Source organism: Myotis davidii, unplaced genomic scaffold (assembly GCF_000327345.1).
Source record: "Myotis davidii unplaced genomic scaffold, ASM32734v1 scaffold143, whole genome shotgun sequence".
Taxonomy (NCBI): domain Eukaryota; kingdom Metazoa; phylum Chordata; class Mammalia; order Chiroptera; family Vespertilionidae; genus Myotis; species Myotis davidii.
Genome location: NW_006294876.1, coordinates 1,511,446 through 1,537,406, shown reverse-complemented (window position 1 = coordinate 1,537,406; position 25,961 = coordinate 1,511,446). Strand labels below are relative to the sequence as shown.

The 25,961-nt window shown below is 42.9% G+C and overlaps 1 long non-coding RNA gene across 2 annotated transcripts in view; it reads right to left on the bottom strand.

Moving 5' to 3' along the window:
• Nucleotides 1-25,961, bottom strand: part of LOC102759972 — a 43,982-nt gene that overhangs the window by 972 nt on the left and 17,049 nt on the right. The window contains exon 2 of one of the 2 annotated variants that reach the window (XR_001514870.1): nt 7,798-7,936. This is a non-coding gene — a long non-coding RNA (uncharacterized LOC102759972). The remainder of the gene's footprint in view (nt 1-7,797; nt 7,937-25,961) is intronic. The other variant, XR_001514869.1, reaches the window with a different exon arrangement.

The window sequence follows — 25,961 nt, the reverse complement described above, 5'->3', positions numbered from 1 at the left end:
GGATCCTGCCTCAGAAGGGGATTGGGAAGGTTCACTCCAAGGCACTGATCAAAATGGACAACCTCTATACCTCCCCTTAGCCCATACCTCCTGTATTTCATCTCTTTGATTTATCCCCTATCTGTTGACCTCCATCCTAAACCATCTGGAACCTCCTGTAAAGACTTTCTCTGTATCTTTAACCCATTGCTGATGAATCTGTTGTTCTCTCATAGAGACATTGCTTTCCTTCAATTAGGCTCTCTTCAGTGGGGGCTGCTCTTCCGCTTAGAGTATATGTGTCCTCACTCCCTTCTCCTGGGGCTAGACATTACTCCACTTCCCTTGGTTAAAAATCCTCTTTGTTTGGGGTCATGCCATCCACCTAATCTACCCTACACCCCTGTGGGTTACTGTCATCTACTAGCCTTCTAATCTCTCTCCAACAGTATGGAAAATTGGTACTTGGTTCATGGTCTTGTCTAAGTCACCATCTAAAACATCTAAGGTCAATTTGACATCCCTCTAGGTAACCCCAAACATGGTTATCTAAGCTCTCAGAACCAACAGCATTCACCTCCACGGCATTTGAGCAGACCTCTCACTAGCACATCCATCCTGTGCTCGTTGTATCCCCAGCATCACCTCTACAAGCTTCAACAGCAATTGCCTACTATTTTGGTTTGAGTCTCACAAGCAGCAGACCCTGAGGAGAGATTCCAGTACAAGTAGTTTATTGGGAGCTAATCTCAGTTCGGGGGAGTGGGGAGTGGGGCTGAGACAAGGCAGAGAAGGAAACAGAACATCCCTCCCAGTGCTCACCCTGGGGAGCTGGGGAGTTATCTGCCTATTTCCATCAGTCATTGGCTGAGGCTGCTTCTTAGGGACATAAACTGCCCAGAATTTCTGGCCCTGAAAGGGCCCTGAGCCAAAAGTAAGCAACAGGCTGGCCAGAGTAGGGGCATAGAAATAAGGATGACCACAGAGATTCGGGGGCCTTCAACACCATCTGCTTCACCTACCATCTCAGCTTTCTTGGCCCTGATTTTCCCCTAAATATGTCTTTCGTCTTTATTGAGGTCCCTAATCCCTTGACTCATTCATTTTCTGCTAAATTATCAGGCTCCTGGGAACCACAATTCCTTCCATATGGAGCCTGGGTCCCATGGCCAATATGAACTTCATTCTCTCAAGCCTCTCTACTTCATTGTCTCCTCGTTAGTTGTTTATTTCTCTCTTTTCTTTTTCTTCTTTAACCACAATTTGGTATTTCCTCAGTTCAGACTTTGATAGCTAGAAAGAATTGCCCACCCAGGCAAACTGGTGCCACTACAAATTAAGGGAAGTCTGTCTTCCCAGTTCATTATAGTTTTTCACTTGTTCTAGGTCAGTTCTCTCTTTAATAACTCACAGCTGCTTGCCTTAACTGTCCTCCCTCTCTCCTCAAGGCACCTTCTCAATTTTTATCCCTTTTAGTCTCAGTCCATGATTCAAGATAAATTTCTTAGTAGCATAGTTTATATTCACTGTCTCCATTTTCTCCTCCCACTCATTCCTCAACCTGCCCAGTGTGATTTCTGGCTTTCTTACCCCCATGGGATTCATGTCAACTGAAAGGACATTTCTAATCTCATCTTTCTTCTTAGCAACATTCTTTTGAATATTTCCTCTTTCTGGAACTTTCTCATCTCATTTTCTGTGCCATGAAACTGCCTTAGTTTTTTTTTTTTTTTAACCTTTCTTACATTTCTGGCCATTTCTTCTTTCTCTTCACAGTCTCACTGTCTTCTACCTAACCACTGAATGTTTGAGTTCTTCAAGGGTCTGTCTTGGGCCCTGTCCTTTCCTCTATATTATTTTCATAAACAATCTTGCTCTGGTGATGCCTACTCTGTATCTACAATGCAGACTTCTCCTTTGAGATCCAGGCTCATGTGTCCAGCATTATGCTTGATATTGACTCTTGAATGTCTCTAGGATACATTAAAATCGATATATTTAGAAGAAAACTCTTGATCCTTCCTCAAACCCAGTCTACTTCCAGTGTACTTCACTTCAGCAACTCACCCAAATGTGTGCGGACTGGGAATCTAGGAGCCAACTTCAATGCACATTTCACCTTATCTTACTGAATTTCACTTCATAAAAAATCTTTGAAATCATCTCTCTCTATTTGCACCACCACCACCATCTTTTATGAGCTATAAGAATTTCTTCCCAGGATTACAGAAATGGGTCTATCTTGTCCTCTCCTGATTCCTCTAATCCCTTCAGTGAGCTTGCAGCTAAAATCAACTTGATGAAATACAATTTGATCATGTGATCTCTACCCCCAGTCCTTCTTCAAATTCCTCAATGTTTTCCTAGTACTTTGCAGTTTAAAAGTGCCTTCCTGCAATGTCTTGCAAGGTCCTACCTGGTCTGGTCTTACTTATGTCTCCAGCTTCATCTTTCGCCACACTTTACCTCACTCTTTCTGCTCCCTCCACATCAACTATTTTTCATCTTGGCTTGGAGTTTTGCACATGCTGACCCTCCTCCTGTCTCTTCTCCAGTTGAATTCAACTTGTAGCTTGGAGTCATGTCTCTTCCTCAAGGGACATGTCCTAATTGTGTTACTTCAGCAAGGAAGGCGTCAGTGATACCTTAGTAGGTCCATTCCTCTCACTATAAACTCTTATTGTACCATGTAAATCTTCATAGCATCTATCACAGTGGCCATTTTACATTTATTTATATGATTTTTAAAATAATGCCTGCCACGACACCAGATTTTAAGCTCCAAGAGGACAGGAAGAATGCCTACTGTGGTGTAAGGGTACTTGGCAGGTGTTCAGAAAATAGCTATTGAAAAGAATGACAATTAATGAATGACTACTTTCCTATTTCCTAGAGAACATAGCGTTCTCAGATGTGAAAGCTCATTTTCCAACCTACATCTCAATGAAACTGGAGTCTCAGAAAGGTCTCTATTCAAATGGCACCCTGAATTGTGCTCTTAACCAATGCCTTCCCGATCTAATTCCAGTTATTACGTCTTCCTCATGTCTCTGTTGCTCCCTTTTGCCTTATTCCTTTCTTGTCCCATTGGAAATTAATATTTTCAAGTCCCATTAGAAAAAAAGTACCCTCCTCAACCTTGTGTTTTGTCTATTTTTTTAAACAAAGTCCCCATATCATACCCTGCACTAGCAATCTCTACTTCTCACTTCCATGTGCTGTCAGCTTCTGTTGTGACTTTGAAATGAAACTCAAATATTTCTCTTGAACTTCAAACCCAAATTACCAACTGGGGACTTGATATATTTATTTACCTACATGTCTTAAGGCAGGGGCCCTCAAACTTTTTAAACAGGCGGCCAGTTCACTGTCCCTCAGACCGTTGGAGGGCCGGACTATAGTTTTAAAAAAACCTATGAACAAATTCCTATGCACACTGCACATATCTTATTTTGAAGTAAAAACAAAACAAAACGGGAACAAATACAATATTTGTATTTGCATGTGGCCCGCAGGCCGTAGTTTGAGGACCCCTGTCTTAAGGCTCTTCTACTTGAACCTATATCAACCCTTTCAAGCCTGCTCTTCCCCTACTCCGTTAGCATTGGCCAAAAGTACTATCCAGTCACCAGAACTAGGGTTCTGAAAGTTATATCACTCTTCTTCAACTTGCTCTCTATCCTAATTAGTCAATATGTCTTATCTAATCTGTTTGTTAAATGCTTCTGGAATCTCTGCATTAATCAGTATTGATACTCGTCTTTAGTTCTCTGATAATGATGAGAGGCTCCAAGTGGTCTCCCAGGTTAGCTGACCTTATAGATACAGTGATCTTTCTAAAGCACAAATTTGATCATGTGTACCCCATTCCCCTAATTCTAAGACCACCCCCACCTACGTACACACACAGGCACCACGATAATCTCAATTCATTGGCATAACAAGCAAGTCCTCGCACGATTGTATCTTCAGCTGCATCTCCAGCTGTTCCTCCTATTGTCCCCTCTGCTCTAGATATTCCCCAGTCCGTGCTAATCTTGTAATGCCTAAATGTTGCACTGTTTTATGCATCTGTGCCTTTTCATATACTGCTTCTGCTCCCTACATCACCCTCCCCAGACTTTTGGAAGAATGGTTAATAGCTACTTGTTTTATACAGCTTTCCCTGACCTTCCAAAAGGGAGCTGAGCACTCTATCTGCTGTGCTTCCCAATGTGCTACATGCATTTTCTGTTAGAATGCATGCTGGCAGAGGGGCTGCATAGGGTTGTTCAGATCGTAGACTGACCAACTCTAGGGTCCTTGTTCACAAAATGGTGCACAGTTAGTGCAGCCATACACCATGGCTCTGTTTTTTGCTGTTTTTTCCATTCTTTGTTCTTAAGGATCAAAGGAATGGAGAAGGGATAAAAGGAAGATTAAAAATGTAGTCCATGGACTATATATGCACTGGGTGCTATGTTAACTCCAGAGGAATGAAGGACATGCCAAGTCAGAATGTAATGCAGGGGCTTAAGAGAGAAGTTTTGTTGTGCTTTGATGTGCCATGCTTATGTAGCAAATTGTGCAAGAGGTATGATAAGAGGGTGCTGGCTCAGGGTGGTGATGTTTGTGCACTACACCAGAACAGGAAGAGTTGGAAGAATATAGACTTTTTTTTTGTTAAAAGTTAATGTTCTTTAAAAAAATATCTTTATTGATTTCAGAGAGGAAGGGAGAGGGAGCAAGAGATAGAAACATCAACGATGAGAGACAATCATTGATTTGCTGCCTCTTACACCCTCCCCCCCCACCCCCGCCCCGACTGGGGATGAGCCCGAAATCTGGGCGTGTGCCCTGACCGGTAATTGAAATGTGACCTCCTGGTTCATAGGTTGATTTTTGTTCATCCAGGCAAGAACATAGACTGTTTAAAAACTACTGAAACACAATTGGCCACTGAAAGAGAAGTAGGGATTCCCCGTATCTTCATAGAGTTGATGACTGGTGTTAATTGTAGGGATCTCTCAAATAAATTTTCCCCAGGGCTTGAGTACCCTGCCATGCACAGACTGGGGCAAGCACTGAGGGAGCTTGGGTGGCTCATTTGTTGATACATTTGCCCTTCCCCTCCCACAATAGATTGAGAACTTCATTCGGCCAGGCATTGAATCTTTTTATTTTAAATCAGCAGTAACATAGGTAATACCTGGACCACAATGAATACATCCCACACCCATTCTAGCCAGAGGGAGAAAAGAAAAGGAAGGCTTATGCACTGTGGCAATTACAGTAATAATAGTAATAGGTAACACTAATATAGTGTTTACTATGTGCCCCTCACTTTTCTATGTGCTTCATATATATTAACTCATTTTATCCTTAATGCACTCATCTGCATTTAGCTATTATAATAACTTTAATTTTACAGATAAGAAAACGGAAGCTAAGAGACATTTAGTAACCTGGCCAAGGTCACACAACTAATAAGTAGTGGAGGGTCTTCTATACCCCACTATTGTGATGGCAGTTTTAATCTTGAAGAGAAGTTGAGGATTTTACATGAGGCAGTTTCATGCCTCAGGCCCCCCGAATCTCAGTAGTTTTGTGTTACGTATTTTCTGTTTTGGCTTTCACCCTTGGAAACCCATTTGTAAATGGAGACAATCATCTCTGGGCCCTCATGCACATCCTCTTTTCTCTGAATAGTCCTGGCAGGGGTGTGGCGAGCAGAGAGGGTGAAACTTCTCATGTCTCCTGGGCTGCCTCCCTGTGCCCTGGGGCTGGGAGACATTAGGGAGACTTTTCTCCCTACATTTTCCCCACTCTCTTTTTGGTTTTGATACTGCTCCTGGGCATATGAGGCTTGGAGCTACCTTCCCATCTTTGGAAACACACAGGTTTCTCTGGGAAACACTTTTCTTTTTCTATTTTTGTTGGGGAAAATCACTATTTATTTGTGTTTTTAAAATACGCTTCTCCATAGTTGGTCATTTACAAACTTTCAACATTGTTCAATGTTTTCTTCAGAAATAAGAGCTTGTCTTCTTTTTTTATTGTTTCAAGTATTACATATAGTATTACATATAGTAATCTCCTTTTCCCCTCATTGAACTCTCCCCAGCCACCTCCACCCCACTCCTGCATATACACTCACCCCCCTAGTGTCTGTGCCCATTGGTTAGGCTTGTATGCGTGAATACAAGTCCTTTGGTTGATCTCTTACCCTCCCCCATGCGCTACCCTGTCTTCTCACTGAAGTTTGACAGGCTGTTCAATGCTTCTCTGTCTCTGGATCTGTTTTTCATCAGTTTATGTTGTTCACTATATTCCACATATGAGTGAGATCATGTGATATTTATCTTTCTCTGACTGGCTTATTTTACTTAGCATAATGCTCTCCAGGTCCATCCATACTGTTGTGAATGGTAAGAGTTCTTTCTTTTTTACAGCAGCATAGTATTCCATTGTGTAGATGTATCGCAGCTTTTTAATGCACTCATCTGCTGATGGGCACTTAGGTTGTTTCCAAATCTTAGCTATGGTGAATTGTGCTGCTATTAACATAGGGGTGCATAGGTCCTTTCTCACTAGTGTTTCTGGTTTCTTGGGATATATTCCTAGAAATGGGGTCAATTGGGAGTTCTCTTTTTAATTTTTTGAGGAAATGGGTAACACTTTTCAATATGAGTTTTTCCTCCTCATTTGTTTAAGGAGAGTTGATACAATTTATTTTTTTCTAGCTATGCATCTTCATTTTCTTCATTGGCTTTTGTAAATTGAGCAATTTTATAATTTGGGTCCATTTTGTCATCTCACCCCAGAAGTCAAATAATTGTATTTCTTCCAGAAATATTCATAATTTACTTTTCCTTTTTACTTAGCTGCATTTCTCTAACTTGTGGAAAGAACAGAAATGCAGACTTATGAGGTCTGTGAGTCTGAAGTTTTCTGGTAAAGGCAAAAAAAAATCACACCTGGCTTCCATTTGATGAGGATTCCATATGCTTTGTTATGTTCTTGGGATCCCCAATGGGCTTTTAAACATATAGAAGTTAGCATTTTTGTTAGATCATATTAATAAATAAAAGCTTTGCCTTTCTATTCTTGCTCTAAGGGAGAAAACAGACATTGTGTTTAATATGCACTGTACCAACAACCATGGCAAGAGTCCAATTCATTCCTCGATTTAGATCTTAAAGAATATTTAGTTTAAACTCCTTCCCACTTTCTGCCACCCCTAACCCCCCGGGTGTTTTCTAATTATGTAGCTAGTTGGCCTAAGAGGCTGCCGATGCTGGCCTGTGCTGTTCCTCTTGTAGGATTTGTCCTCCTGAAGGTATTCGGGGTTCTTCCATTTCCTTTCTTCTAAAAATAGAATGCGTGTGCTTACAGTAATTTAGACTACACTTACTAGTACATGTTAAGGGAAAAAAGTCCATGGATTTCTGCCCTTAACTCTCTCTAAATTACATTTGATTTGGTTTTTAAATGGTGCCAAAATAATGCATGATAGTAAAACCTCACTTTCAAAATGGAGATTTGGTACATTTCTAGTGGTGGTAATAGAACCCCCTTTCTAAGATTTTTTTTTAAAGAATTGAATAAAAGTATTTTTCTAGGATTAAGTCAAGTCCTATTTGGAAGTAAAACTATGGGTTACATATGGCTGGATTTCAAATATAAGGTATTTCAGTCGATTGCTTCTATAAATCACTTATAAGGTCATGTGTCCTAATTTTTAGTTTGGAAAATATGGTCCCTATCTTTACTTTCTAGAACTGCCAAAACAAATGACCACAGGCTGGGTGTTAAACAACAGAATATTAATTTTCTCACCGTTCTAGAGGCTGGAACTCCAAGATCAAGATGTTGGCAGGTTTGCTTTCTTCTGAAGTGTCTCTCCTTGGCTAGTGGAAGGCCACCTTTTCACTGTGTCTTCACCTGGTCTTTCCTCTGGGTGCGAACACATCTGTATCTCCAAAACAAACATATTGTGAAGTACTCAGTATTAGGACTTCAACATACAAATTGCGGGGAGGGCACAATCCAACCCACAGCAGTCCCTCTAGGACTAGTCATCTTCTGGCCCCTGGTAGGTTCTTGTGATCGGAACTTCTTCATGATGTTCGTTACAACACTGAAGAAAGATGTTGACTTCAAGGGGTTGACACACTGCTTGATACCATCAAACAATACAGAATTTTAAAATCACCTCCAAAGTATAATAATATAAGTATATTATTATTATATTAGAGGCCGATGCACAAAATTCATGCAAGGGGCTTGACCCCCACCACCACGGCAGCCGCCGCCTCTGCTCGGCCCCCAGCCACTGCAGCTTCATCCGGAAGGATGTCTGATCTAATTAGCATATTATGCTTTTATTATTACAGATAATACATACATAAACCCCTAAGAGCCTTTAAATAAACAATAGCTTAGGCTAGCAATCCCAGAATCTTAGACCACCAACTATGATAAATGACATCTCAGTACTTATCAATTAGTTAAAGTTTATAAAGTGATGCACTAATCTTTCATCAGCTATTACTTAAGCAGGCACGTGGCTCTGCTCGGAGAAAACAAATACTTTACCCTCCTGTCCTGGAAGAGTTCATAGTTTAGGATCTCAAAGATTTCAGATACAACAGAGTCACATATTTGAGTAAGCCACGTATCAGCTGGGCTACCCGCCATGCACTTCTTAGATCTAGGTCAGATCTGCTCAAATCCCTTGTCCACCAGACAATTGGAAGTTCGAAGCTGTTATCCAAACTCCTGTACATTCCTATGGCACACTCCCAGTCATGTCTGCTTTCAGCTTCCAGCTCTACTGCCTTCTTATCCTTCACTCTGTCTTTCAGCTGTTTCTTTATCTTTTCCTTGGCGTCAACTCAAACATAGGACATAAGCCTTCCATTTTCAAAAAATTTGCTCCTTGCATTAAAATACAGCGCACATGATGCAGCTATATGCAGGAGATTTCTGTTGGCGATTTGATGACAAGGACAGTTATATTGCACAGCCATAGAGTGATCACTTTAAAATTGAATACTAGACCCCCTGTTCTTCAAATGTTTCTTGGGCATTTCCGCCAACTCTAATTCCATCCCTCTACTCCTTTGCTGAACTCCTTTCTATTCTTTCTTCTCCTTTCCTTCTCTCATCTGCCTCATTTTTCTGCTCTCCCTGACCTCACTCACTCCATCCACCTAATTCTCTTTCATTAAATGAGCAGAGCAGTTGAACTCTCTTTCTGTAGTTTGCTTCAAAATTACACCCTCAGAGCTTCACCTTCGACCCTAACTGGCATCAAGTATTTTCTCATACAAACAATTCCATCCCAAAGTGAGCTACTAGAGTTAAGTGGGAATAATGAGTTTTCTTTTTATCCTCACCTGAGGATATGGTTAATTGGTTAATGACGAGAGAGAGAGAGAGAGAGAGAGAGAGAGAGAGAGAGAGAGAGAGAGAGAAAGAGAAAGAGAAGAATATCAATACGAGAGAGGCCGCCTCCCATACATGCTCTGACCAGGGATCGAATCCAAAACCTAGGTATGTGCCTGGACTGGGAACCAAACCCACAATCCTTTGGTGTATGGGATGATGCTCCAACCAACTGAGCCACCTGGGCAGGGCAATGATGAGTTTTCTCACCCTGATACTCATGAAAACAGATTGAACGTTGGCATTTAAGTAATACAGATTTGTACACATTCTGTGAAAATTTAGGAAAAGATGTAACTTACCTTGTCTACAAGTGTTTGAACCTTGTCACAGGAGGAGGTGACTTTGGGGAGGGTCTCAGGGGATGAAAGGGAATTCCCCCCTTCCCCCATTCCAGAATGAGTAGCCTCAGGGTGACACTATCTGTTGCTGAATGAAGGGCTAGCCTATACAGGGAGAGAGAAACGGATGGAAATGACATGAATAATGTGGAATGGGGAAGGTCTTGGGTGCATAGTGGGATACATTTTAGATTTATATAGTTAATCGTTACAGCAGTTGGAGCCAAAACATACATGGGCTCATTTTCTGTCATGTAATGGGACTCACCTCACATGTTAAGATTTTAAAATGCTTTAAAAGGGACTCTTATTTTTATTAATATTAAAATTATTATTAATTTTTATTTCTTTTTCATATGTTTAAAAAATATTTTTATTGATTTCAGAGAGGAAGGGAGAAGGAGAGAGAGATAGAAACATCAATGATGAGAGAGAATCATTGATCAGCTGCTTCTTGCACTCCCCCTACTGGGGATGGAGCCTCCACTCCCCCTACTGGGGATGGAGAATGTGCCTTTGACAAGGGGAAAATATGTAATATTTTCAATAGTAAAGATTTAATTTTTAAAAAAGTTTACAAGAATATGCTGGAAGGAATAAAAGGTAGATCTAATTTAGCAGAGGATCAAATAAGTGATTTGGAAGATAAGAAAGGGCAGAAACCAGGTTATAATGGTTCTTTATTATCCATAAATGAGTGAGATCATGTGGTGTTTTTCTTTCACTTCCTGGCTTATTTCAGTTAGCATAATGCTCTCCAGTTCCATCCATGCTGCTGCAAATGGTAAGAATTTCTTCTTTTTTATAGCAGCGTAGTATTCCATTGTGTAGATGTACCACAGTTTTCTAATCCACTCATCTGTTGATGGGCATTTAGGCTGTTTCCAATATTTATTTTTTAAAATGGAGATATAATTGATATACAACATTGTATTGTTTTTAGGTGAACCACTTGATATACATATATATTGCAAAATGATCACCACAATAAATTTAGTTAACGTCCATCACCACATAATTACAATTTTTTTCTTATGATGAGAATTTTTAAGATCAACTGTCTTAACAACTTTCAAATGTACAATATAGTATTATTAACTGTATTACCATGCTGTCCATACGTCTCTAGGACTTACTTATAAGTGGAAGTTTGTACCTTTCGGCCACCTTTACTAAAAGGGACACTCCATGACTCTCCTGAAAAGTTGTAGTTTGGACTTCTGGCCAACTAAACCTCAGGGGTGTTCTCAACTAGAAAATCAGTTGGCATCTGGTGGTCATGAACCCCCAGGAGCAGGCAGCCTCTTGTCTATCTTAACTCCTTTGCTGCCAAAAGTTCAGCAGAACTGGAGCAGGGAGCTGGCTAGGAGGGGATGAAGCTGAGGGTGATGATGGGAGAGTGAGGGGTTTGTTTATCTGAGCAGGTACCTGTTTATCTTTACAGCCATATCTGAGGCTATAATGGGCAAGAAAAGAAATCCAGAAGGGACCTTTGTTTATTTAAACACACACACACACACACACACACACACACACACGCACACGCACACGCACGCACACACTTAAGTAAAAGCTACAGACCATAAATTGCAGAACTCTAGACTGGGTCATAATTATGATGTGATATCTTTTCAGAAAGTTTGTTCTGGTGGCTGTTTTGAATACTGGTCTCACAAGTTGCAGGGGATACTTGTACCCCCCACCCCCCCAAATGCAAGAAAATATTAGAAGAAAATTTGAGGCAGATGTGGTCCTTAATCTGAAAAACTTTACTGATATTTAATATGCTAGTCCAGAGTAGGACATGTGTATAATTTATAAATACATGCACACACACTGGGAACGCCTGCTCAGAAATATTTTACTGATGGGGACACAATTATGGCCTTTTGCTTTGACTTTAAAATAAATGCCAGGCCCTTTTAGATTTCCTTTTTTTGTCCGTGTCGGGTAGAGAGGAGGGGGAGATGAGGCAGTTGGAGAGAAAGAGGAAGAGGGGGGTGGCAATGGTATTTAGAATTTGGTGACTGATGGCTTGGGAGTGAATCTTTGATCAAACCCTTCCCCCAAGTGGAGAATGTATTGCCTTTCTAGTACTTTCACAGAATGGCCATCATTTCTCTTATGGCATTGGAATCTAACTAGTTACTTACCAGTCATTTGCCTCTCACTGTTTTGAAGCTGTATTCCTAGCATTTATTTAGTAGATCCTAAATCAATGTTGCAATGGGAATATTACATTGTTTTAATAACTGTAGTAAAAAAAAATGGAAGAGATGCACATTTTTGAATAAGAGAATGTTCCATATAATGGTTGGCACTCTAAGCCTTTGCTTCAAGAATGAAGTAAGAACCCACCATGATATGCTGTGGTGTTAGGGTTGTTAAGACTGGCTGTATGATTCTGTATTACAGGTTGGAAATGACTAGAGTCAGTCATTTTTTGGTACCTGCTATTCGAAATGTATACGGTGATTAGGGACACTATTAAATAATCACAAACTATAAGAGTCCAGACGAGTCTTAAGACTTATTTTTTCCTTATGAGCATAGGAGTCAAAATTAGCCATAAAAGTTATTTTCAAAGCATTTCCTCTTGGATACCTAAGGAATGCTGACTATTCAACAAACATTAGTTGCATAAAGAAGATTTTTGGTCCCATGATCTGGCTGAAGGTTTGCACGAACAGCTGCTTATCTCATGAATGGAATTTCCTGTTAATAGTCTTGCAGGCTAATTGTTCATCAGAAGTATAACAAATGTCAACAAATACCCAAATGTGTTACATCCTAACATTTAAGAGACAGCAGAAATAGTTCGGATGTTTAACGTGGTTGTGCTTTAAAGGCAACAGCACAACCTTTAGCTTTTGTCACAAAGTATTCTTGACAGGATTAATGCTATTCAGGGGAACCATTTGGTTTGAAATCCCTTCCTTTTAATTCACAACAGCGCATGGCTTAAGATAAGACACGCTAAGGGCAGAAACACAATTGTAGCTTCAAATAGCGTTATTATAAAGCACTATTTTTTAATGGATGCCATATAGTTTTCATCTCAACTACATATGGAAATAAATTTTCTTCGGACAAAAATGCTACAAATGAACTCAAATTTCTTGGCAGCAACCACAAACACAACTTTTTTAAAAAAAATCCTCACCCATTGATTCTTAGAGAGAGTGGAAGACAGAGAGAAATAGCGATGTGAGAGAAACACATCCAACCGAGGTATGTGCCCTTGACAGGAATCAAACCTGTGACCCTTTGGCCCCCCCCCATAAAAGTCACATTTCTCACTAGGGTGCAAATTGAGGTGCGGGTTTAGGAAGGTGCTCTGGGAGGAAGGTTTGGCACCACTCTGATCTCCTTGGTGCTGTGAATCATGCCCAATTTTCTTTCCTGAGCCCTAACAAAATTGAGTGCCTAAGAGCTGGACATGAACTACAAGTCTCCCCATTCTCTTCCAGGTGGTATCAATCTTTATGCCTCTTTCAGACATGGATGAGGATGGAGTCAGGCTTCTAGAAACCAGAGCTCCCTTCTCATCTTGTTGGCATCTTCTCCTGGGGAGGAGGGTGGTACCTTCGCTGGCACCTCGGGCCACTCTTGGGTCACAAGGAGGGAAGTTTAATTACTCCCACCTCTGCCCTCTTGTCTGCTCTTGGACATCTGTAGCTGTTAACTCTCTCTCCCGGACACTCATGTTTAATCCCACAAACCTCCACATCCATGACCATCAGCACCCACACATCAACACCACCCTCCTCTCATCCTTGGAAGAAGGCTTGGTGAGAGACTGGACACAGAGAATGCTATTATCTGCAGGTTTCTGTCTGTAACCAATGCTCTATGTTTTTATAGTTGTGTGTGTTTGTTTTTGCTAAAATTCTGCCAGAACTTAATGAAGGCGGATCCTTGGAACGTAACAAGGAGCCACACTCGCTGCCAGAGCCTTGGAGACGCCACTGCGATAGTTTTCATCTCAACTACATATGGAAATAAATTTTCTTCGGACAAAAATGCTACAAATGAGCTCAAATTTCTTGGCAGCAACCACAAACACAACTTTTTTAAAAAAAATCCTCACCCATTGATTCTTAGAGAGAGTGGAAGACAGAGAGAAATAGCGATGTGAGAGAAACACATCCAACCGAGGTATGTGCCCTTGACAGGAATCAAACCTGTGACCCTTTGGTCCGAAGTCCGACACTCTATCCACTGAGCCAAACTGGCTAGGGCAAGACATTGATTTTTTCAGAAGCATACTAGTAGAGTGGAAGGCGCAGTGGTAGAAAGAAGCCTCACCTGGATACCCAGGGTTCAGATCTGAAGTGGAAATTTCATGTCCTTAGAAACTTCCTGGAGCTGAAGACAACAGATTTTCAAAAGGCATTTTCAGTTGTTCCCCAACGCGCCCCCCGCCCCCGTTAAATGTGGAGGTAAGATAGCAGGAGTTGAGGATGACTCAACTTTCTGGCTTGGAAGATCGAGTAGATGGTAAAACTACCAACAGAAATAAAAATAAAATAAAAAGCTAAAAGCATGTTTGGGGAGGATATATATGGACATCTGTAGCTGTTAACTCTCTCTCCCGGACACTCATGTTTAATCCCACAAACCTCCACATCCATGACCATCAGCACCCACACATCAACACCACCCTCCTCTCATCCTTGGAAGAAGGCTTGGTGAGAGACTGGACACAGAGAATGCTATTATCTGCAGGTTTCTGTCTGTAACCAATGCTCTATGTTTTTATAGTTGTGTGTGTTTGTTTTTGCTAAAATTCTGCCAGAACTTAATGAAGGCGGAGTTCCTGCTTGTTAATTTGAAACAAGATGAATCTCGGAGAGGTCATCACAGACGAATAGGGCCCATTGCCTGTTTTTGTAAACAAAGCTTTACTGGGTCATAGCTACACTCATTCTTACATACCCTGTACAGCTGCTTTCAAACAACTGCAGAGTTGAGTAGTTGCAATAGAGACTGTATGACCTGCAAAGCCTAAACCATTTGCTTCCTGTCTTGTCCGGTACAGAAAAAGTGCACTGACCCCTGACCCAGGAGAATGACTTTCTCATCAGCTGGTAGTGAGGTCCAGCACATTCAGGATGTTGGAGGGAGGATAAGGGGAGGAATGAAAACTTCTTCATTTTCTTTTAAGTCAGGAAAGTCTAGTTGGGAGGAACAAATTCGAATTCCCTTTTCTGAGTATGTTCTTTGAAGTTTTCTTTTTTTGAGGGAACTGTTACTAGATTTATATTTGGCAGAACTACAGTCAGGTTTCATCTGTGATTTGCGGTGTGGCCGTTAAACTCCTGGGCTCTGGAGCCAGACTGCCCGGGTTCACATCTCAGTGACACCACCTGTTCCCTGAACAACCTTGGACGAGGCATGTGACTGCTCCGTGCTTCCGTCTCAGCTATAGTAATAAAACCTGATGGCTAGGGTTATTGGGAGGATTGGATGAGCTAATGCATGAGGTGACTAGGATAGCAGCCGGCTATCATCAACACTATAAATATTAGCCCTTATTAGTATCGATTTGATATAGAGTCATCTAACGGCAACATTCCTCGATGAGACCACCGCCATTCTTGCCATTGATGGCTTATGCCTGGACAAGAATCTGTTGTCCATTTCGGGGCTCTCTGAAATGATTTTCTCAGTGGTTCTCCAGTGTGGCCCCTGGACCAGCAGACTCAGCAACACCTGGGAACGTATTAAAAATGGAAATTCTCAGGCCCCATCCCAGTTTTCCAAATCAGAGAATTTGTGGATGGGGCCTAGTCAGTGGTGTGCTAGTGAAGGTTGAACTGCTGAGTCTCCAGAGATTGCTGGTTCCTGAGGTTTAAATTCTCCCACCGGGACTGATTTCAAGTTACCAACGGGATGTTCTTACACATGGAGTTGTGACGAGATGCACACGCTCAGCTCTCCCTTGCTGAGAGGCAGAATCTGCTGAGCACATTGCTGGCCCAGAGACCTGGGTTGTAAGCGGCTTCCTGGATGATTCTGATGCTCTCTGGAATTTGAGAACCACTGCTCTGACTGATTCCCAAAGAGTGCTGTCCTCTAGAGTTCTGGGGAGAAAGTATGGCAGGGTGCCTGGCGCTGGCAGTGAAATATCTGGGCGTGAATCCCACACTGCCATTTCCTGACTTTAGGCAAGTACCGGGCATAGAGTTCAGCATAAATGCACAATCGTTATTATTATGACTCCAGCTGCATTCTTGCCGCAGTCAACCGACACCTTCTCTAACACTGAGAGGAGCTCAGAGGATTTTGACTGGTCCCCAAGGCCCCTGGGTAAGCCAGCGACAACCTCGGTGCAGGGCTCTGCGGTAGATTGGCAGGACTTTCAGGATAGCTCTGCTCTATCATGTTATGCCTCATGGTGACTATGCGAAGTGGAAAATGCTTTTTGCTACATGACAGTCATAAAAATAGCCAACATCTGTGTGGTGGTTTGCAGAGCCTTGCTATAACATTAGGTTGGTGTTCAGGATGTAGGCACTGAAGTTATTCAGATGGGGGCCTAAAAACATCCTTCCTGATAATTCCAATTTCCACCACAGTCAGATACTCACAGCCCTGTGTGTAAGGGGGCCTAGTGGGCAGAGAAGCCAGCATGGTGAACTTGAAGTCTAATGTGACTTTAACTTCTTGGAGTCTCCCCCTGAATACCACATTCACACCCACTATGCTGGTCTCACTAGCATCTTTGACGGCTCTTCCTGCTCCTCCTTCCTTGCTGATTACCAACCCAACAGCCACCTCTTCCTTGGGAACAGAGCCCTAATTTTGTTCAGGCACCTGGAGGAAACGTGCTCAGGGAAGGTGGGTCCCTCATGCATGAACTCTGATGGCAGCGCTGTCCACTGAACTGTCTGTGAGGATGGGAAACGTCTATAACTGCACTGTCTGTTATGGAGACCACCAGCTCCATGTGGCTGTTGAGCCCTTGAAATGTGGCTTGTGTGACTGAGTAACTGAATTTTAATTAATCTTATTTCTTTATTGATCTACCCCAAGGATATGTTCATTGATTTGAAAGAGAGAAAGAGAGAAAGAGGAACATTGATGTGAGAAAGAAACATTGATCTGTTGCCTCCTGTACATGTTCTGACTGGGGATTGAATCTACAACCTAGGTATGTGCCCTGACCAGGAATTGAATCTGCAGCCAACTGAGCCACCCAGCCAGGGCTAATTTTAATTGAACTCTAAATCTCTTCCTGTGGCTAGTGGCTACCATGTTAGGTAGCACAAAGACTCTAAACCATGATACTTATAGTCCCTTTTGCCAAGTATTGTCTAATGTGGCCCCATCCTGATCCATAGGCTCCCATGTAAAGAGGTAGAGGCATCTGGGAAGATTTTTCTCCTTGCAAAAGAAGGGAGATGCTCAAGAGGAGTTTGTGTCATTCTCACCCTCTGTCCTGTCCCCCTTCCATACTTTCCTTCCTGCTCTCATACTGTCATGTGCAGTGTGAAACTTGTTGCCTTGGGAACTCTCATGACAATGAGAGGGTGATATTAATAAACAAAGATAAGAACTAACGCATATATAGGCTAAGCAGTCTACATTATGCTAATTAATTTAATGCTCAAGGACCCAGGGAGGAAAGTGCTACTGTTATCTCCAGTTTCACAGAGGAGAGAACTGAGGCTCAGAGAAGTTAAGTGATGTGAGTCACACAGCCGAAAAGCACCAAAGCTGGGAGCTGAACCCGGGGAACCAATGGCAGAGGCGGGCCCCTCATCACTGCACCATACTGTCATTCTAGAACCAAGAGAATCGCATATTCCCGGAACCACCTACCTCTAGACTTCTTATGTGAAATGAATACACAGGCTTATGTTTAAGGCCATTTTAGGTTGAGTGTCCTGTGACTTACAACCTCAAACATCTAAACAGCTGCCGTATCTTTGACTGGGTCTTTCATCTGAAGCCCCAGCCATGCTAGTCAATTGAATCACTCCTCCCTCAAGGGCTGATTCACAGCACTTATGGATTAGGAAACAGTACCACCATCAGAAGAAGAGCAATCTAAGTCCTGGGAATGCTGATGTTGAAATACCTACAGAGACACCCGTGGGCGAGTCCACCCAGGCCCAGACCAGAGCTTACAGCAAAGCCTAGCCTTCCAATATCTGCCCATTTTCTCTGATTTTGATAAAGTGTGTCCAGAGGTTTTATGGAAATGAGAAGCTCAAAGAGATAGGGAGACTTGGAAAACATCTGTGAAAGGCTGCAGTGCATATTCTTAAAGTTTACTCATTATGTTGTCATCATGGAGTCAATGTCTGGGTTTCTCAAGTCTCCCCAGCTCTCTTTGGGACTAAGAATTAAGGCCAACTTGACATTGTACTTCACTGATGAGTACAGATTTTGACTTTCCAGGTGCATGCATATTTGATGATACATGAATGTTTGATCCATTCAGTCAGAAGCAAACATGAACTTAAGGGGATAATACTGAAAATGTCTTGTCCCATGAAGGTACGCAAGCTGGGGCAGCACAGGCTCCTGTGTTCAGGTGTTGCAGGAAATCCCCTTCCATCCCCAGAGCCACCCTCCTTCCTTCCTAGCTACTGTCCCTGACCCTCTTCATTGTCTTCTGCTACTCCCACCCTGGGACTTCTTTTTTTACTACATCCTAAGTCTAAGTAGAGGCAGGATTGCAATGACTGAATGAATGGGGTGAATCAAGAGGGAAGTCTGTTCCTCACCACACTCTTCATTTATCCCCTCACTCATTCAGCAAAGAATTACTGAGCGCTGGTTACTAAAAGCACTAGAGACACAATGGAGGAAAAACCATTCCTGGGAGTAAAAAGAACCTGCCATAGGATCCTACAGGGGTTTTATTTCTTATTTTTCTCCCCAGTATTTGGCATACCAAAGACCCAATATTATCAATATGTCAAACCCATGAGAGAAATAGGTGAGGTATTGTGCCTCCATTTCACATGGAAGGACATGAAGACTGAGGTCAAGTACAGAGATCATGGCATGTGGGTAAGTGGCTGCCCCCAAGCCTCAAACCTACATCTCCTGAGCCATTTATTTTCTCCTAAGACACCTCATGCCCAGTCTGGCCTGGGCAGGGCCAACCACTGCGGGTGTTCACACAGCTCTGAAGCAGACCCTTGAAAGTTCTTTCACCATGAGCTCCTCATTGTAGGGAGGGGTGGGCCCCCTGACAGCCATCTGCAAGGTCCCGCTGGCTAGTCTTTGAAGTAAAAAATCTTGAGATCAAAGGAAATATTTTTCTGAACTCAGTAATTTGTCCTTGATCTGCTAGAAACCTTAATTTAATTAACAATATAAACTCTGTGGAGGCTTCACTTTTCCAGCTTGGTTTAATGTATACTGTTTCTTTGATTTCCAAGTGACTTGGAACAACTAAGGGAAAAAAAGTAAACTATCTCACGTAAGACAGGGACTATGCAACACTTTTATCTCATGGGTATTTTCCAGTAGGACTGACCCAGATTTGTGTAATTTTTGTCCTCCGATGAGTAATAAGTTAGACTGGGAAGTATTTTGGACTGAATGACCTAATTGTGTTCCAGAAAGGCAAACTTCCCAGATTCCTTCATGTTTGAAATCATAGTATTTTAGAAAGGGAGGTTCTAGCATTATGACATATTCCATAGTCAAGCCCTTATATATATATATAAATATAAATATATATATATCCCTTATATATATTTAAGGGATTCAATCCTAACCTGTGGCAGGGAGGTTCTAGCATTATGACATATTCCATAGTTAAGCGCTTTATATATATTTAAGGGATCCAATCCTAACCTGTGGTACAGGTATTCCTCTGTCTAGTTGATAGGAGGAATGAAGTGGTGTTCCCACAGTCACAGCTGAGAAGTGTGGAGCTCAGGTTTGACACGGCAGAGGCCACGGCCCTGCATGCGTTCATGGTTTACCATAGGGTTAGAGCTGCCTTCAGACTTTCAGCCATCAGCTGGCTCGCCTCCTCCTCTTCCATCAGAGCTGAAGAAACAAGGCCCCCAAACTCCAACCTCGGTATTGGCTAATCCTGATGATATAAATCTTCTTTTCCTCAGACCCTGATCTATTTCATGTCAAGCCTCTTGTTTGCTGTGATATATGTGGCCAGAATTTTGGGGCAGTCCTCTGAGTTCACCAAATCCAAGTACTTGTCCATCCCTGATGGAGTGCAGACAAAACCAGGCCACTAACTCTCCCAAGGGTGTTCTTGTCCCTTGCACGTGAGCAGATGGCCAAGAACAAGAAAAGTTGTCCCAGGTGGATGCAAGTCACCTCTGGAGTCCTTGAGGAAAAATCTTCCATTCTAGAATATTTAGTTAATGGAGAGGGACTTTCCAGAGTGCTCATGCCCCAGGAAATGGGTCTCCTCATTTCTATTTGTGTATGGTGCGTGTGCATGTGCCTCTGTGTGTGTGCGTGTGTGTGTGTGTAAGCTATGGATCCCCCATCACCTCCGTGGGACTGCATTTAGAGACATATCTGCCTTGAGCATTTTGTCCCCGGGAGAAACCCGCATGGAAGGGGAGATGTTTAAGCCAGGATTTGAAGCCCTGCCCTATTTCATGCCAAACCTCCTCCTTGCTATGATATATGTGGTCAGCATTTTGGGGCAGTCCTTTGAGTTCACCAAATCCCACAATGCGAGGTTTCAAATGACTCTGGGAATAAATAACATGGCTAGATCTCGAGCTAGAATTGGTGTCGAGTGTTCATATGCTTTCTTCTCACTTTCACCTGCTGACCGAAAACAGAAGACATTGGAGAATGACTGTGTGATGGCTATTACTGATGATACAAATTCTCTTTTTCTCAACAAGGGCATGCTCTCTAAAAACAAACAAACCAAACAAAGAAACACAAAATCAAGCAAACAAACACCACAAAAAGGAAGACGGGGATAAAGGAAGGGAATCCCAGCCACCTTTGAGAAACTCCCAACTGATAGGTCGGTCGCCTCCTCCTGATTGGAAAATAGTGGACAGTTCTCAGTCCTATAACAGTCACCACTGACTCACCTCAAAATGGCAAACTTCCCACAGATTCTTTTTCTGTAAATAGTCTGAAACATGCCCGATCCCCACCCCCAATCCTGCCACCACCAGTGTTTCTTTAGCTGGGAAATTTCTTAAGCTTCTTACTGGAATTTACTGCATGTGGTTAAAATCCCCAACAAGTAAAATGTGAGCTCGGTAAGAATAACCAGTTTTGTTTTAGAGTCACGTTCAGAATAAGACGTTATGATGAGGTAAATTCCTCTTTAAGGAGGTGCCTAATTCTTATAACCTGAAATTGAATTGAAATTTGGACTCTGGGAAGAGTTTGCAAAAACAGATTGTTTATAATTTGTATGGAGAGCTATGTCACTCAGGATTCTAATGCAAGAGGAAATATGGAGGGAGTGGGGAACGTGCTCCAAATTTGGCGCAGCATTTTAATGAATTTTTACTTATTTTTTATTTTTTTAGGGAACACTGGCTATTGAACATAGTGGCCAAAATGAGCTGATGCTCGTGGAAGCTGGGTGTGTGTGTTTGAAACTTTCCATAATAAAAACGGGAAAAGGAAGCAGAGGCCAAGACAACTGATACTGGCTCCTGTGTCAGGCTGTTCTCTGCTTGCAGAGCCATTGAGCTAAACGGAAGCAGGGATGACATTTAGTTCAAACTCATTTTCTAAGGGGACTTTTTTTTAGTGTTTTCCTAGAACCTTAAGAACATACATTGTTTCAACATGTTCCAGGCTGCCAGAGGTCAGAAATGGCAAGAGTACGAGACAGTAGAGAAAGCCTCTGACATACAGTTAGTAGCTGGTTGAGATAGTTTCCCAATAGAAATCTGACTGGAAGATTAGAAAAATAGACTGAAACCAGTGACGTGAGATCAGCCACCCATCTGCCACGTATTTTCATTGTATCTGGGGCTGATATATGGGGCTGCAGTTGTAGGCTCTTAATCATGATAATCACCACCCCTTCCAGGCAAGCAGAAGTACATGCTTAGAGTAAACCGCTCTGTTTCAGGTTCCCAGTGGAAAAAGGAATGTCTGTTGGGCAGATTACTTACCTTCCCGCTGCCACGTCGGGGTAAGCCTCCTAGCCCAGCTAATTCTCCTGCGGGGACTGGCAGCTCAGCTGGGTGAAACCCAGCTCCTTCCTCCTCTCACCCTATCCGTGGCTCCAAAGAGTCCCCTTCCATCCGGGCGGCCACCAGATGACCACAGGCCCTGGTGTCTCGGAGGCTCAGAGGACAGGGGACAAGCCGGGACTTGTGGGGCTCCCGGAGGCTGGCGAGTCCCATCCTGCCTGGTGTTCTGTCGTCTCCAGGGATCACTCAGTCCTGGCCCCTCCGGTAATGGCTCCTCCTGTACTCATGCACCTGCTGCTCCATGGGTCTTTTCTGAGGACTCCTGGCCTCTCTCTTCTGCCCCCATGGCAACCCTTTTCACTGGGCTGTCTGGGGTCCTTGTTCCATGGTGGGTAATCCCTCTGTGTCCTCAGAGTCTTCGAAGGACCTCCCCCTCCTGAAGTCTGGCTCTCTCCAGAGTATCCTGGTTTCCCCCTTTTCTGTGTTTCATCACCTGGGGATTCAGCATTTGACCAATGTCCCATGATCGCTTGCAATCTACTCTTCCTTTTGGAAAATAGCCCCTCTCTGTTGAGTCCCTGACATTTTGTGATTCCTCTCCCCATCCTTTCCTCCTTGCTGACCTCCATGGGATCTGCTGGTGGCTGCTTCCTCTCACCTCTCCGATGCAATTGAGACAGGAGTGTATGTGTGTAAGTGTGTGTGTGTGTGTGCGCGCACGCGCGCACGCATATGTGCATATATAGTGTCAAGACCCTGGCTACAATATCTGATGGCTTGGATACTAATTTCTGCTTTGTACTTACTAGTTTGTGTGATTTTGGCCAAGTTACTGAACGTTTTTAGTGTTATTAGCTCCTCTATAAAATGCGAACATAGTACTTCCTATAGGGTACGGCTGCTGTGAGGATGTTAGGAGAAGATCCATATAAAGTGATTGGAACATTTCTGGCACAACTCCATAGTTGTTAATGCTGGAGTGTTTGGCTGACTTGCTTTCCTTCCCAAATCCCACTATCATTTGGGGAAATGTCAATGATCTTTGGAACTTCCCAACCTGGTCCCCACCAGAGATCCCTGCCTTCTTTAACTCGGACGTGCATCTCCACTACATGCCTGTCCCGCTTTCTAATGACAACCTCTCTGTCTCCATACCCCAACCTCCTCCCTGCCATGTCCCTTTCTCCTTCAACACCATATCCTTTTCCTTTGTAGCACTAGCCTGGGACCCCTCATTCTTGGTCAGATGGCTTCTTTTCACTGCCATCTGCTTAGGCTATGATGACCATGTCATTCATCTTGTATGAATGTCATATTTATTCTATAGATATATTTGAATAATTCTTGCATTATAAAGATCACCGTGAGGCTAAACACCCCCTATTGCCCACCACAGGCTACAGGTGAAGGATCTCATCATCGACCGCTCATCTGAAGAACGGGGCTTAGGCCAATAACGAATTTGATCCCAGGGGGAGAATGGTCTAGGAAACTGGCTTGGCATGGGGGTGGGAGGACTTTCCCATGGCAGCGACTCAGAGCTGGGACACCAGGAGGCCTCAGGTGGTCTTTATTATCTGAACCTGGTGTCTGTGCTCTGATGAGGAATGGGACAAACCCTGTGAGCTGTGGGACAAACTCAGCTGTGTTTCTGTGCTTCCATGATTTTCTTTGGGGAAAAAAAAATTGTTGTTTCTTTTGGAAATGTCAGTCTATGTCAATTCTCCTGAGTCACAGAAAGAGCAGGGGTTTTGTCTAACGGTGGCCAGACCTTTTGGATGACACTCCTCTTTGGAAGGCACAATGGTGAGGGCAGAGGGAATCAGACTGAGGGCTCTCTGAGGCCTCCTGGATGACCTTGGCCCTTGGCGTCAGAAAACTCCTGGTCTTCTTGTCCCAGGGCATTTGGGGCCAGGAAAGGTGGGGAGAAGGTTTAGCTCGGCTTGGGCCTGATCTTTCCTATCACCCCAAGGGGTGGAGGGACTTTCTCAGAATGGAATGGGAAGGAAGGGAGGACAAATTCCTGTGGAGATTGGGAAATTAGAACATGACAATTTGTACCATTTACTTTGAGGTTTTATAAATTCCAAGAGTGTCAGAGACATTTCTATTCAAAATGTAGAAAAGATATTCAGTAGGCAACTGTTAATGGACCATAATTTTGGAGGATTTATTCACTCTTCCCTTATAGGTGGATAATTAAGAATGAAATACAGTTGGGTGATGTTTAAAAGACACACTATAGGAGAAATTGGGAGGTCTGTCTTCCAGAACCTATTCATCCACTGAAAGGCTGTGTGCCTTGGGCAAGATGATTAACTTGGCTCTATATTTTCTGAGGTTTAAAAAAACTGTTCTATTTTAAAAAAATTTCTTTAAGATGTCATGAAGAATAAGGAACATCTATATTTAATACTTTGAGCAACTCAAGGGAGCAAAGAGCTTTAAAAATGCCAATTAGGAAAAAAAATGCCAATTGGACTGTAAAGTTTTGGGGTATTTGAGGGGACTTGGGAAAACAATGACCATATTTCTAGAAATCATTAAGAGCTGTGCATTTTAAAGATAAATCAAAATAATATTTCATATTTAAAATATTGGAATATTGGTATTGGGTAGACAGAAAACAAGGGAGAGAAGGGAAAACAACAACAACAAAAATTCTTTGAAACCTTGTGCTTAGTCAGTTAAGTATTTCTTCATCGCCATTCCCAGAATTCCATCTTACTGTTTCTGAATTTGGTCATAATAATGAGTTTCCTAGGGACGCAATAACAAAGTACCACACACTTGGTGGCTTAAAACAACAGAAATGGATTGATTTTCTCACAGTTCTGGAGGCTGGAAGTCTGGAATCCAGGTGTGAGCAGGGCTGGCTTCTTCTGCAGGCTCTGAGGGAGGATCCAGTCCCCTTCTCTCCCCAGCCATTGGCTGTCGACAATCCTTGGTGTTCCTTGGCTTGTAGATGGATGACCCCAATTTCTGCCTTTGTGGTCACACCTCATTGTCTCCATCTTGATGTCAAGACTTCCTATTTTCTATATAGTCCTATTGGATTAGGGCCCACCCTAGTGACCTCTTCTTGATTCATCTGGGAAGACCTTTCCAAATAAGGTCACATTCACATATAAGGGGGTTGGGACTTCATTATATTTTGTGGGGGATGCAACCCACAATGCTGACCAACTAAAAAAAACAGTCTTCACTTTGCCATGGAGACCCAGGCTCTGGCAACTTCTCTGTGTGGGTAAGGCTACTTGGTGGTGGTCTCACAGGGCAGGCAGGAGTTCTAGGGACCTGAACTGTGCTGTGTGTGCCTTAGCTTCTTTCCTGGGTCCTCACCATACTCTCTCCTAACCCTCAGTTGTTCTTCAACTCTCAGCCCACATCTTGATTCATCTGGGAAGACCTTTCCAAATAAGGTCACATTCACATATAAGGGGGTTGGGACTTCATTATATTTTGTGGGGGATGCAACCCACAATGCTGACCAACTAAAAAAACAGTCTTCACTTTGCCATGGAGACCCAGGCTCTGGCAACTTCTCTGTGTGGGTAAGGCTACTTGGTGGTGGTCTCACAGGGCAGGCAGGAGTTCTAGGGACCTGAACTGTGCTGTGTGCGCCTTAGCTTCTTTCCTGGGTCCTCACCATACCCTCTCCTAACCCTCAGTTGTTCTTCGACTCTCAGCCCAAGACATTTATTTTCAGTTTAACAAATAAATGCTCTTAAGAAATGGACTTACTCTAATACAAAAATCAAATGGTTTTAAAAAATGCATCAGAACGTATGTTTCTAGCTGCTCACGCTCTACCCCATTTTGATTCCTCTTTGTTTGCTGCTGTGGCAATGAGGCCTCCTCTCCACCCTCTGCGGCACAGGACCTTGGCTCTCCTGAGATTAGGCCCTCACCGAGCCGGAGTCAGTGGGTGATATCAGATGCATTATGAAATTCAAGGCCCTCCCCTCCTAAATTTTATTCTAAAGCTTCTGTGAGTCACCTAAATTTTCTTGTCTATGACTCCCAGCAGGGGTTGGGAGGAGGGTGGGGAGGGGTTAGGTGGGAGGGGGGACATTTTCATCATTGTGAC